Genomic DNA, 15,567 nt, shown 5'->3' on the forward strand with positions numbered 1-15,567 from the left:
TTATAATAAATAAATAAAAATAAAATACTTTTTCTATTTAGTACCCAAACTCTGGAGTAATCTAAATAACATTGTTCAGGAGGTAGGCACAGTTTAAATCTAGATAAAAAAAAAAAGATCCACCTCTTTAACCTGGCTTACACATAACACACTAACACATTCATAATATTCAAATCCATTAAAGTATTTTTAGGCTGCACTGATTAGGAAAACTGGAACACTTCCGATAACACACAATGTACTTGCTACATGGTTAGAAGAATGGCAGCTACGCTAAACTTGGCTTGACTTGGCTTGAAGTATTTATGACTGCAAGAGAATAAAAAAAGTATTTTTAAGGTTTAAAAGTGTCAATACATGAAGTAGTTTTTACAACATTTCCTGTCTTCATTTAAATGTATTCAATTATCAAAACAATAAAACAAGTACTAAACGTATTTAAGTATAAACGTCTTTAGCATGCTCAAAAACGTCTCAGGTTACGAATGTAACCATGGTTCCCTGAGTAGGGAACGAGTGTCACAGTGTCTGGGTTGTGTTCCCTGGGTTTCCACTAGGTGTCCTCCTTTCTCACGGTGTCTGTCTCCTTTTCACTTCCTGTTCCCTTATTTGGTCACCTTCCTCCTGTTTAGTAATTGATTGTTTCCCACCTGTCTCCTGTTCCCTCATTATCCTTCTGTGTATTTTTACCCGGTCTGTCTGAGTCTGTGTTACGGAGTCCTTGTTTAATGATCCTTGTTTAATGTGATGTTAATTCATGTCCGTCATCTAGTCGTGCCCTTGCCTTGTGTTCATGTTCATGTTTTGTTTATGTTTTGGGTTTGGATATTCTGGTTTTGACCCTGCCTGGACTGTTTACCCCTTCGGATTACCCTTTAATAAATATCATACCCGCACTTGGATCTCTCCGTGTTTCTTGTATCACCACACGGGACAGAAGGACTGCGTCATGCAAGGAACCAGTGGTATGTCTTTTTCCCGCTCCCCAGCCAGGATGGCGGAGCGGAGGGCGAAGTATCTGAAGTTGATCGCCCTCCGCCAAGAGGGCAACGAGGTGGGTGCCCTGGCACAGGTGTTCTGGTCCCTGGCCGAGGGCATGGGATACAATGACGCAGCCCTTAAAGATTATTTTAACAGCGGGCTGGATGATCCAGTTTCTCAGGAGGAGATGGCGCATTTAGAAACTTTGGAGTTCTGGGAGTTTGTGTACTATTTGCAGCATCGGCTTCTGTGGGATGCCCCAGCCACTCCTGTCTCTTCCGGCGGGGTGGTCGTCAGCCCAGCACCACTGCCCAGGATGGCAACCAGCCAAGCGCCACAACCCAAGATGGCCTGCCAGTCCAGCACCACTGCCCAGGATGGCTACCAGCCAAGCGCCACAGCCCAAGATGGCCGTCAGCCCAGCGCCACAGCCCAAGATGGCCGTCAGCCCAGCGCCACAGCACAAGATGGCCGTCAGTCCAGCGCCACAGCACAAGATGGCCGTCAGTCCAGCGCCACAGCACAAGATGGCCGTCAGTCCAGCGCCACAGCACAAGATGGCCGCTAACCCAGTGCCAATGCCCAAATTGGCCACCTGTCCAGCGCCACAGTACAAGATGGCCGCCAGCCCAGTGCCAATGCCCACATTGGCCACCGGTTCAGCGCCACAACCCCAGATGGCCGCCAGCCCAGCACCACAGTACAAGATGGCCGCCGTCCAGAGTCATGGCCCAAGATGGCTACTTGCCCAGCGCCGCTGCACTGGATGAGAGTCTCAGCTGACCCTCCGGAGTCGAGTCAGGTTCCAGTTGACCCTCCAGAGTCGAGTCAGGTGCCAGTGGACCCTCCAGAGTCGAGTCAGGTGCCAGTGGACCCTCCAGAGTCGAGTCAGGTGCCAGTGGACCCTCCAGAGTCGAGTCAGGTGCCAGTGGACCCTCCAGAGTCGAGTCAGGTGCCAGCGAACTCTCCAGAGTCGAGTCAGGTGATTGTTGAATTTTCAGAGTCGAGTCAGGTGATTGTTGAATTTTCAGAGTTGAGTGAGGTTCCGGTTGACCTTCCAGAGGCTAGTCAGGTGCTTGTGGATCCTCCAGATTCAGGACCAGTCACAGATGACCCTCCAGAGTCAGGGCCAGTCACCGATGACCTTCCAGAGTCAGGGCTAGTCACCGATGACCTTCCAGAGTCAGGGCTAGTCACCGATGACCTTCCAGAGTCAGGGCTGGTCACCGATGACCTTCCAGAGTCAGGGCTAGTCACCGATGACCTTCCAGAGTCAGGGCTAGTCACCGATGACCTTCCAGAGTCAGGGCTAGTCACCGATGACCTTCCAGAGACAGGGCTAGTCACCGCGGATCCTCCAGAGTCAGGGCTAGTCACCGCGGATCCTCCAGAGTCAGGGCTAGTCACCGCGGATCCTCCAGAGTCCGGGCTAGTCACCGCGGATCCTCCAGAGTCAGGGCTGGTCACCGTTGACCTTTCAGAGTCAAGTCAAGTCCCCGGTGATCTTTAAGGACTGAGTCAAGTCCCCGGTGATCCTCAAGGACTGTGTCAAGTCCCCGGTGATCCTCAAGGACTGTGTCAAGTCCCCGGTGATCCTCAAGGACTGTGTCAAGTCCCCGGTGATCCTCAAGGACTGTGTCAAGTCCCCGGTGATCTTCATGAACAAAGGCAAGTCACCTCTGATCTTCATGAACAAAGGCAAGTCACCTCTGATCTTCATGAACAAAGGCAAGTCACCATTGATCTTCATGAGCAAATACAAGTCACCAATGATCTTCATGAGCAGTGTCAGGCCAGCACCAATCTTCTGGAGTCCAGTAAGGACACCAGGGAATTACCAGAGTTTCGTCGTCCCGTTGGTCCAGCCGCACGGAGGTCTGCTCCGCCTTGGGGGGCTCTGGTCCTGCCCACATGGCTGTGGTGGTCTTCTGCTCCGCCCTGGGGGCCTTCCGCCCTGACCACACGGCTGTGGGGGTCTTCCGCTCCGCCCTGGAGGACTCTGGCTTCGTCCACAAGGATGTGGTGGTCTTCTGCTCCGCCCTGGGGGGCTTCCGTCCTGACCACACGGTTGTGGTGGTCTTCTGCTCCGCCCTGGGGGGCTTTCGTCCTGACCACACGGTTGTGGTGGTCTTCTGCTCCGCCCTGGGGGGCTTCCGCCTTGACCACACGGCTGTGGTGGTCTTCTGCTCCGCCCTGGGGGGCGCCACATGATGTCCTTATGGATTTCTGTTTTGTGTTTCTTGGTTTCTGTTATGTTTCTGTCTGTTTCCCTTAGTGAGTCTGGCCCTCCATCTCTCCCCCTGAGCCTCCACCTGTCCGCCTCCCTCCTGGTCTGTGTCGTGTCTTGTCGTGGAGCGTCTGGGAGCCGCTCCGTAGAGGGGGGGTCCTGTCACAGTGTCTGGGTTGTGTTCCCTGGGTTTCCACTAGGTGTCCTCCTTTCTCACGGTGTCTGTCTCCTTTACACTTCCTGTTCCCTTATTTGGTCACCTTCCTCCTGTTTAGTAATTGATTGTTCCCCACCTGTCTCCTGTTCCCTCATTATCCTTCTGTGTATTTTTACCCGGTCTGTCTGAGTCTGTGTTACGGAGTCCTTGTTTAATGATCCTTGTTTAATGTGATGTTAATTCATGTCCGTCATCTAGTCGTGCCCTTGCCTTGTGTTCATGTTCATGTTTTGTTTATGTTTTGGATTTGGATATTCTGGTTTTGACCCTGCCTGGACTGTTTACCCCTTCGGATTACCCTTTAATAAATATCATACCCGCACTTGGATCTCTCCGTGTTTCTTGTATCACCACACGTGACAACGAGACAGTGCGTCCTCTAGGGGTCGCTATAGGGAACACCTCCCCATATAGGATTTTAGAAAGAACGCAGAGCACTAGTGTGCGAACTTACCACAGTGTGGATTTCAGAAAGTGCGCAAAGACTTCACGTATTTTAAATACTATTCTAAGGAGGGGACCCTCGTGACACTCTCATAGATGTAATGGTGCATCCCAAAACATTATGTTTGAGAGTCATCACCTCTGTGGAACGAAGGATCCGAAAGCAGTGGAGCGTGCCTTCGCCTCCCTGAACTTCCCGATTACCATCTCAGCGGAGATACCGAAAAGTTTGGAAGGCGAAACCTGAGCATCAAGAAGAAAGCCTTTTCTTTCTTCCCGATGTCTTCCAGGTTCACCCACAGATGTCTCTCCGTTGCCACCATGGCTGCCATAGTCCTGCCCATGGCAGAGGCGGCCTGCTTGGTAGTAGTGTTGTCAAAAGACCCGGTACTTCGGTACCAAGTCGGTACAAAAAAAATTAAAATGTCACGGTACCAGGTTTCTTTAAGTACCGGTAGTACAGAGGACCCGTTCAAACCCGGTTCTGGATGCATGCAGCGCTATGATTTCCATGAAGCAGAACACGCGGACGGAATCTCAAAATCCAGTCATGAAAATGAAACTTACACTTTAATATGGACAGTCACGGAATTTGTCAAGGTTAGCATAAATTAATCAAATCAAATCTCCATATGGACCAGTATCTGTAAATGTTAAGCCACAAAAGTTGGTTGAAATCTGCATCCTGCATGTTCTGCATCCTGCGTCTCTGTGTGAATAAATGAATGGTTTGTTTACTACATAGACTGAAGCGCATGACGCTTGCAGTAATGAGGACATACAACATCACCAGAACTGTTCTGAGTCACTTCACAAGCATTTTACCGTTTCATTTGAGTAAAACCAGTGTCAATTTAAAGGTATTCACGGAAAACCGCCAAAACAGCCTCTACATTTGCGAGTAAATCACTCGCATATATGAATACATTTTACTAAGGGCGAGTAAATTATGTCTATTGTTAACCATTGGCTAATAAATTCTTAGATTTTACTCGCCAGTGTGTGTGTGTTCGAGGCTATTATAAGATTGGCGCAGATATATTTTCACTCACTGAACACTGACTGAGCGCTTCAGAGTTCTCTCTCCATCAAGCGATCTGTACTTTTCAATTCATCTCAATGGATGCACAGTACACCTGTATTTGCCTCTTACTGTCTATGGTATTTTCCGAACTGTAAACTCTGTGTGAAGGAGCACGACTTGCCGTCGCTTTGCTGATAGCTCTGTTTCTCACACATGCAAAGAGAGAGAGAGCGAGAGTCTTGCCACGCTGAATCGACATGCTACATGTAAACTATATTCTTTGTTGTCTTCTCCTGTCAAAATAATGTAGTTCATTTAGAATTATTCATGTTTTCGAACAAGCAGAAGATATGCCGGTTTCTCCGGTAGTGGGCGGAGCTAATGCGCAAATGTCAATTTCATTGGCTGGCGCTCATCTTTTACCGTCCCTGTTTTGATTTCAGCAAATCAGTTCGACCGAACGCAGACGTGATTAATATTCATGAACCCAGCAGCTCATCAATCCATACTGCATTGTATATTGTTAGTATGGTAGTAGAATTAGTAGTATTATTATCTTTTAATAATAATTATTATGATCTATTACTATTTTTCTTTTTTTACAGAAACCCTCAATGAACAAAAATGTCTTAAGCATCACCACCAGTCTTAAGTTCAGATAAATGACAAATATGCATTCATTACAAATTCATTTTTACATAAAGGCATTGTGCTAAAAATATTACTATTATTTTGTAAAATGTATGTGATACTGCTACTACTGTTAATTAAAAATGAATCACACAATATGTCTTCCATGTTTTAATTTTAATAGCAAATCCCCTTTATTTACCAAAAAATAAAATATGTTTAAATTTCATAAATTAAAAGACATATTAAATTTGGGTGAAACTTGTTTACTGTTTTTCATAATTATATTACTTGTAGAAGAACTTTAAACACAATTGTAAATAAGTATAAAGAATGGCATTGGTTTTATTTTTAGTGATAAAAAGTTGTTGTTTTTTTTTTATTAGCATATTTTTGTGTTTTGCTTTGGTACCGAAATTGGTACCGAGAACCGTGGATTTTCACTGGTATCGGTACCGAATACTGAAATTTTGGTACCGTGACAACACTACTTGGTAGCATGGATGGAGGGATCTGTTGTGCAGCGCAGCTCAGCTACCTGATCAGGACAAAGGCCTTCCAGGTCTTTTAGCACAGTGGTTCCCAACCTTTTTCACCTCGCGGCCCACAGAACCAAACACATATGTTTGCGCGGCCCACTGCAAAAAAATTAACTGACCCCGCTTTTGTTGTGTTAATAACTTCGTACTCAGGGCCCGGTTTTTCAAAGTAATCCAGTAGGATTTTGGATAACGGATTGGATCAAATCTTGAAAATGTGTTTTTCAAAAGAAAAAACGGATTACATAATCGGATTAGATCATGTAATCCAATCTTGGTTTTGATCCGGATTAAACCTTTAGTTTGGTTTTTTTTAGAACTTTTTTGTAGGATTTGGATCACTATGATCCAAAAAATCTGGATTAATAATAATAATAATAATAATTCATTACATTTATATAGCGCTTTTCTAGGCACTCAAAGCGCTTACATTTTCCTCATCTACCACCAGTGTGCAGCATCCACCTGGATGATGCGACGGCAGCCATAGTGCGCCAGAATGCCCAACACACACCAGTTTACTGGTGGAGAGGAGACAGAGTGATGAAGCCAATCAGTGGATATGGGGATTGTTAGGAGGCCATGATGGTCCGAGGCCAATGGGCGAATTTAACCAGGATGCCGAGGTCACACCTCTACTCTTTTCGACAGACATCCTGGGATTTTTACTGACCACAGAGAGTCAGGACCTCGGTTTAACGTCTAAATATAGTGTTCCCTTCACTACACTGGGGCACTAGGACCCACACAGACCACAGGGTGAGCACCCCCTGCTTGTCTCACTAGCACCTCTTCCAGCACCAACCTAGTTTTCTCAGGAGGTCTCCCATCCAGGTACTGACCAGGCTCAACCCTGCTTAGCTTCAGTGGGAAACCGGTCTTGGGCTCCAGGGTGATATGGCTGCCGACTGGGTGATATGGATTAAACTGATCCCATCAGAAGGGTGGATTCAGCGTGGTTCTCTTACGAGAGTTCTCTCGTACTGCATCTTAGCTAAGACGCTATGGGAAAAGTCTCTTTTCACAATACACTGAAGCAAAAAATTATCCTTAATTTTGAATTATTGTAAAGCGCATTTGCAGCAGCACACAGCCATAGGCGAGACGGCTCGCTCGCTCATTGGCTGCTCTGCGCTTCGCGCCCTCCATGCCACTTCCCGCCGAAACGGGTGTGGCCTAGCCCTATAAAGGGAGCTCGAAAAGGCTGACTCACCTGATTTTTCATCTCTTCAGCGAAGCTCACGCATCGTTGATCACGAGAAGAACCAACGCGTCGTCTGATAAGCATCTCAGCGGGACGAGACATTCCTGAAGCTGCTGGCCAACGCCGCCTTCCACTGCCGTTCCTGCTGCGCTCTCCGGCGCCCATATCCTTTTCAATTCCTTTTATTGTGTGTGTTCGCCCTGCGACACACCCTCGTAAAAGAGCTGCGTCTTTTTAAAGATGCCTTATTGCGGCTCGTGCAGAGCCCCACTCAGCGAGGGAGACCGTCACGTCATCTGTGTCTCCTGCCTGGGTGAAGATCATGCAGCGCTCGCGCATGCTGACGGCGGATGCCCTCACTGCGAGCTGTTGCCAATGGTGACTCTGAGGACTCGCTTGGCATTTTTCTCTGAGCCTGCATTCTCCGCTGCGCCGTACAAAGCACCGCTTCCAGCAGATTCCGGAACCGTCTCCAGCTCAACCGAGCTCGCCGGTTCGCCCTGCTTCACCGGCCTCCCCTGCATCGCTTCCCGATGGTCAGCGCCCGCTGTCTGCCGCCGTGTCTTCCGAGGAAGTCGATCTCAGGGCCGCGTCGGGGGAAGAGGACACGTGCTCTCTGCTGGACGGCGGACGAAAGCGGTGTTGCCATTTAAAGCCTGCCGCATGACGTCATCTCTGCTCGCGCGGATCTTTTCTGCTGCTGGGCAGGCTGCGTCTGCACTACACACCATGGCCACGCTGCAGATATTCCAGGGTGATCTCCTCCGTAAGCTGGACGAGATGGGACCTGAGGCTATCCGTCTCACGGATTTGAGGAGTGCTTCGGATCTCTCTCTTCGCGCTACTAAATCCGCTGCACAGGCCATGGGACGAGTTATGGCTTCCGCTATGGTGGCTGAGAGGCATCTATCTTCTGTCATCTTCTGTCAACGAGTTCGTTGAGAGATTCGTCGAGGACCAGAAAACGTCGCAAGCATTCAAGCACTTCCTCCCGAAGCGCTCCGGTTCTGCAGCGAGTTGTGCTAGACCGGCCCCGCAAAGCTCTCAGCCACACCCCCCGCCTCCTGCTGCTTCATCGCAACAGCGTCAGCAACGCAGCTCGAGACCCCGTTCTCGCTCTACCGGCCGGCGCCCCACGCCGCGGGGACCACGGCAGAGGATTACGGTGAGGCCGGAAGCCCCGAAGCCATCCTAGCACTCCTAGGAAAGCGCCGGTGTACGAGTCCCGCCGCGGCCGAACTCTCACCCAAGCGCGCCGCTGTTTCAGTTCCAGGGATTGTAACTGTCTCAGCGTCTTTTGCAATGCGCAAGCCTGTACAGTTGCCCGTTTGCCTGCACACAAAAAACGTTATCACGGCTACCCAGATATTTCCCGAAAAAGGTGTAATTTCTGGTGTCCCGGCCACGGCCGATGGTGCTATAAATGTAGTGACGATGCCCACTGCTCAGTGCCCATCTCCACATATAAGCACAGCCCTTCACACAGGGCTCGCGCCCATAAAAGGTCGATCGCGCGCACTACATAGTAAACGTGCCCACTCCTCAGTGCCCACAAACACTATGTCACACACGTCATGTGGTTTCTGTAAAAACGAAACCCGTGCACGTTCGTTCTGCCCAGGCAGACAGCGAGTCAAAAGCAGTAAATGTGCACGCTTACAACCCACAATTACTCACAGACAGCACGAGTCCCACGGGACCCGCTCAGCCCTCCCTCACTCGGTTAAGCACCGTGGAGGGGTCGAGGACGAGCGATCTGCCCGCTGTGATCAGCGCGCTCCCCGCCTCAAATGTCACAGGCTTAACGCCCATGTTGCAGCACATCGAAGCGCTGCCGTTGCCCAGCCAACAGAGCGCGCTTCGCATCCAACCCTTAGCCATTCATGCAGACGCATGGTCAGCGCTTCCAGGGGTTTTGGATTGGGTGCTAGACATTATAAAGAGAGGCTACTCGCTACAGTTTTTTCGACGCCCTCCGCGCTTTTTAGCGCGCGTCGAAACTACGGTCAAAACAGAAGTAGCACACCTACTTCGAGCCGAAATATCAGAACTGTTGAGCAAAGGGGCTGTGGAGCCTGTATCTCAAGCTCAAAGCGAAGGGGGGCTGTACAGCAGATACTTTCTAGTGCCCAAGAAAGACGGAGGTTTCAGACCCATACTGGATCTAAGACAGCTGAACAAAGCATTGGCGAAACCCAGTTTCAAAATGCTTACAACCAGGAGACTCCTCGCGCATATTCGCAGAGGAGACTGGTTCATGTCGATAGATCTGAAGGACGCATATTTTTAAAATACAGATAGCGTCACGTCACAGGCGATACTTGAGATTCACCTTCGAGGGCCAGACATACCAGTACACAGTCCTGCCGTTCGGCTTGTCCATGGCTCCTCGTACATTTACGCAGTGCATGGACGCAGCGCTCGCTCCTCTCAGACTCAGAGGCATGCGAGTGCTGAACTATTTGGACGACTGGCTGATTCTGGCTCAATCACGATCAGAGCTCGTGGAACACAGGGCCATTTTATTCGATCACCTCGAGAAACTTGGTCTTAGTGTCAACTGGACGAAGAGTTCGCTGAACCCCAGTCAGACGATACTGTTTTTGGGTATAGCTCTGGACTCACACTCCATGACGGTTGGGCATTCAGCGCGCAGCAAGCTCTCTCCGCTGCGGCGCGACCTTCTCGCTCAGAGAATTTCAGAAGATGCTAGGTCTCATGGCCTCAGCATCACCAGTTCTTCAGTTGGGCCTGCTAAGACAGGCCCAACTGAAGGCCCGCATGCGCCCCTTGCAGTTCTGGCTGAAAGCGCAAGTACTGCGCAGAGCGTGGATATCCGGTCAGTTGCGTCTCAAGGTCAATCAGAGCTGTGTTACAGCCTTGAAACCCTGGACAGCGAACAATACTATATTTGTATCAAATAATACTATATTTGGATCATGCAGTATCTTACAAGATATCCTATTTATTCATAAGGTTTTAATTTTATTTGTTCATCCGTCAGGCTACAGTGATTAGGTAGGCTTTAACGTATTCAGCCTTTCAGTATAGGCCTACAGCAAAGTAGAAAGAGTTTGGCCTAATAAAATAATCCCCCAAACAGCTGTCAAAATTGACCAAAAACAATACATTTTATTCTGTCACTAATTGATATATATATTCATCACAATCGAAAATAATTTTTTACATCAAGTCTTTTTTTTTATTCAATACATCTATATTTGAAACTTGTTATAAATATCCTCAATGTACAGTGTTTGTGTTGTAGGTCTCAGATGAGCGGACTGCTGGAAGAGGATGAGGTGGGGTTTTTCTTGTTTTTAGTTCTATTTCGTTCTTACTGACCACCAGAGGCAGTGCTTCCCACAGAATATTATCTCTCTTGCTCATGCACAGGTCGAGTCTAATAACAACAAAGTCATCACATGATCAGGTACGTCACGGGGATCCCCTCTATTTAACCCCGTGACATCCTGCAAACTGCCCCTATAATCTTCTCGCATACGTGCAAAGATTGCAGGTCGAAGGAAAAACTTAAGAATACTTGGATTCCGTCTTTCACAGCCTCGTAACAATCATTTTTGTTGGAGCTGCGCGTTGTGCGTCCTCCAGAGAATGCAAACTTACAAACTTACCTTGTTGGAACACGTCTGTTTATTCCGATCGCTGCCAGAGCACTGTAAGTTGCTTGCATAAGCATCGGATGTGGTTTCTTTTATGAAACGTGTAAATATGGCATCTCAGAGTGGTTTCGCTCCATAGAAAAGCCATAGTGATTAATTATAGCGAACAGTAAGAGTGTGTGCTCCAGGAACAATAATATATTTCTCGTTACGGACCGCGGTGTGCACTGCAGCTGGTGGTAATCATATAGAGCATTCAATTAGGTAAGTAATATATATATTTATAATTTCATAGGTAGCTATGAATATGATAAATTGAATCATTTTTTGTTTGTTTTTCTTTGATATAGGCATATATTATATTTCTCGCAGTTGTATTATATACAAGTGTTTTCACTCTGTTTTTTGTACTGCTATCAACAGTGGGCTAAGTATTAACAATAGTTTGGCTGTTAAAAAAAAAAAAAAAAAAAAAATATATATATATATATATATATATATATATATATATATATATATATATATATATATATATATATATATATATATATATATATATATATATATATATATATAATAATAATAAAATTCTGTACCTTACCGTTTTTTGTAGCACCCAGAGTGTTCTCGCTTGAGGTTCAGTAAAGCACTGCTGTGGCAGTATGGAACAACTTAGCCTGACATGCACCGTGTGCAGGGCCACCTTACAGCAGGACGATGGACAGGACTGCTGTCCGTCCTGCTTAGGCTTGGAACATTTGAAGCAGGGTCTCACTGATGATGCCTGTATGAATTGTAGCACTGTCGTGGGAATGGAGAACTTCCAGACTAGCTGAACTAGCAAAACCATCTGCTCTTAGCATTCCCCCATCCAAAGATTATATTGAGGAACTTAAGAGGTGCTGGGCTAATCCCAAGTAACTTACTCATCATACCACAGCAAGCAGGGCCCTGGCGGCTATGCACGAACCGGACTCTTATGGCCTGGGTCAGATGCCTAAAGTGGATCCATTTATCACTTCTTTCATCATATCACCGGAAGAGGCTTGGAGACCTAATGCTCGCTGCCCGCGACCTCAGTGCAGAATCACGGACTATCTTCTTAGTCAAGCTTACAATACTGCAGCATGCATGGGTCGTATAGGGAATTCGCTCTCTCATCTTATCCTGGCACTATCTCAGTCTCTCCAACCTATTGGGGGTGATCCTTCAGTCCAAATCCTAAGCGATGCTTCATTGCAAGCGTTTGCATTCATGTCAAGAGAATTGGGTAGACCCATGTCAACACTCACTCAGGCACGCCACCAAGTATGGCTGGCACAGTCTCCATTGTCTGAGGCCTGTAGGAGATCACTTCGGGATCTCCCTGTAGTCCCAGGCCAACTGTTTGGACCAGCAGCACAGCAAACTCTGGAAAAGAGCATTGAGACGAATAAAACAAGACAGCAGCTGGCAGATTTAAGAGGGACTCCACCATCACAATTTAGACAAGGGAATGGGGGACGGTATCCTACTCGCTCTCAACCTTTAGTTCGCTCAAGTGCTGTTCAGAGGAGCCAGCCAAGGCAGCTAGACCAGCTTGGGCAGTACCCCCCCAGAGATAATAAAACTCAGGCTCGCAGAGCATGAAGTCCTGGGGCCAACCGTCGGATGTTTTTCACACCAGCAGCTCAATTTCTGAAAAGAAAACACTTCAGACCCTTGGATAATAGCAACGCTATCTCAAGGGTACAAGCTGCAATTCCGACGGCGGGCCCCTGCTTTCAATTGCACCACAACACAGACTGTTTCTCCGCTTCGCATTTCAAGGTCAGGTCTATCAGTTCTGGGTCCTACCATTTGGGCTGTCTCTGTCCCCTCGGGTGTCCACCAGGTGCATAGCTGCAGCATTGTCCCCAATACAAGCGAGGGGGGTGCAGGTGCTTCCTTATCTGGACGATTGGCTCCTCTGTGCTCCATCTCAAGAGCAGGCAACAGAACAGACCAATCTGCTGATTTCCCATGTCACTCAGTTGGGTCTCAGGGTAAACTTCAGCAAGAGTCAGTTGGTCCCATGTCAGTCGATGAAGTTCATAGGCATCACTCTAGACTCAAGATCAATGAAAGCATTCCCATCACCTCAGAGGGTGGACAGCATCTTGCTCTTTCTCCGGCATTTCCGGAAACAGATCAAGCTTCCATTCAGAGTGGTGCTCAGATTGATGGGCATGCTAGCAGCAGCAGCTGCGTTGATACCACTTCCTTCTTTCACTGCGCCCTTATCAGAGATGGGTAAACAGTCTTCACCTGAACCCCACATGGCACAGGAGCAGACTGGTCAAAGTTACAGATCGATGCCTCCTTAACTTGAAACCATGGAAAGACATATTCTAATCACCCGCTTTCTCCAACTGTTAGGGTGCCCTCATGGGACCTCAGTCTGGTTTTAAGAACACTTACACAACACCCCTTTGAACCAATGGAGCATTGTGACCTGAAGTGGCTTTCAATAAAGACAGGATTCCTTTTGGCAATAATGTCAGCCAAACGTGTTGGTGAGCTCCACGCATTGTCAACCAATACATCCTGTATGCGTTGGAAGGCAGACGGAACAATGGTGACATTGTGGCCTAACCCTTCATTCCTACCCAAAAGGCTCTCAACATCATTTAGGAATCAACCAATTGAGTTGGTAGCACTCAATCATTCTGTGGCTGACACAAGATAGCAATCCAATGGAACAATTATGTCCAGTGCGAGCCCTTCGGGGCTATCTGAGTGCCACAGAGAAATTGCGACAGTCAGACCAACTCTTTCTCTGCTACGGCGGGCCAAGAAAAGGGCAGCCTCTGTCAAAACAGAGGTTGTCACATTGGGTGGTGGAGGCCATTGTCCAGGCGTATAAGGCTAACAACATGACATTGCCAGCCGGCATAAAATGCCATTCGACGAGAAGTATCTCAACGTCTTGGGCAGCATTAAAAGGTGTCCCTCTAATGGACATTTGTGCAGCGGCTAATTGGTCTTCCGCTGATACTTTCTCCAGATACTACAGAGTCAATGTGGCCACCCCTGGTTCTATGGAAACGGCAGTCCTGTTGGGACCCTCAACTTCGGCTTAAGGTTAGGAGTAGCCTCCTCGTGACCTTGTGGTTATGAGCCATCCAGTGGGAAGCACTGCTTCTGGCGGTCAGTAAGAACGAAATACAATGAGAGTTACGTATGTAACTACGGTTCTATGAGTTCTGGATGACCGCCAGAGCACCCTGTCACTCGGAGTCTTGCGAGAAAATTCTGTTGAGACAGTTTGCAGGATGTCACGGGGTTAAATAGAGGGGATCCCCGTGACATACCTGGTCATGTGATGACTTTGTTGTTATTAGACTCGACCTGTGCATGAGCAAGAGAGATAGTATTCAGTGGGAAGCACTGCCTCTGGCGGTCATCCAGAACTCATAGAACCGTAGTTACATACGTTACTCTCGTATTTTTTAAATGTATGGGTTTTTCAATTTCAATTCAATCAATTCAATTTCAAATAAAAATAAACTTATATTGACCCCACACTGGCTATTCTACTTGTTGCTCTTTACATATCTATAGTTCTACATTGTGATTTCCTATCCTGTTTGAGCACTGGTTATCCAGCACTGATTATCCAGATTTGGTGATCCTGAAAAGTTCCTATCTGGATCAGATTGATCCAATCCGATGTTGCTTTAAAAAACTGGCTCCAAAAGTAAACTGGATTACGTGATCACGGATAGCAAAAAAAAGTATTACTAAATCCGGATCAATTTTATCCAGATTAAACCTCTTGAAAAACCAGGCCCAGAAGCTAGATTGTTAAATGTATTTACTGAATGAATTAGGGCTGTGCGATATGAAAAAAAAAAAAAAAACTATTGCGATTTCTTTGATACATTTTGAGATTTCCATTTTAATCACAATTTTGACACACACGGATATGCTTTACAGTCATAAATGCATTCAGGATGATTTTGAAACATATTTCCAAACGAAAACCAATTAGAGCTTTATCAAAAAGTTACAGTAACATCTCTAGAACAGACATAAGTCAAAATAATCACTATAATAAAGGTGTAACAAAATTTATAGACTTGTGGCAAAAAAATAAATAAATCCAGATCCAGTGTCCAGGGACTTTTTTTCTTTTTTGCCATGCATTGTTCATAGAGCTCATTAATTGTAGCGGTGCCTCAGGTGTTCAAATTGATTTGTTTTACATTATACAGGTTCACACGTTTGCAGTGTGTATACAGTATGTGTATGCGGTGCAGAAGCAAGAGCAAGAGTGCATTATTGTAATGCGAAAGCACATTGAAATAATGCACAAGCGCGAATCTATCTGTTCGCACGCAGATTTCCTTTGCTCTGCCACAAAACCAGACGTGCTTGCTCAGATACACGCTGCTCTCACCCGGAGAGAGTATGTGCACTTAAAACATGTCTCCTCTCACTTAAACTCTCTCTATGCTCATGTGCTAGATATTAATTATTTTCGTACGTTTTAATTTCTAGCCTTTTACCACGTGCAGTGTGAATGCTCTGATCCGTTAACATGGGCTCGGAAAAAAGGCGCATCACAGACAGTGTGTGAACCTGGAGTTAGGCATATGCCCAGTCTGTTCTGTTCTCCTGCTCATGGCCGCCGTATAGCGGGGAAAAGTTTGGACAA

Source organism: Carassius carassius, chromosome 19, assembly GCF_963082965.1.
Source record: "Carassius carassius chromosome 19, fCarCar2.1, whole genome shotgun sequence".
Taxonomy (NCBI): domain Eukaryota; kingdom Metazoa; phylum Chordata; class Actinopteri; order Cypriniformes; family Cyprinidae; genus Carassius; species Carassius carassius.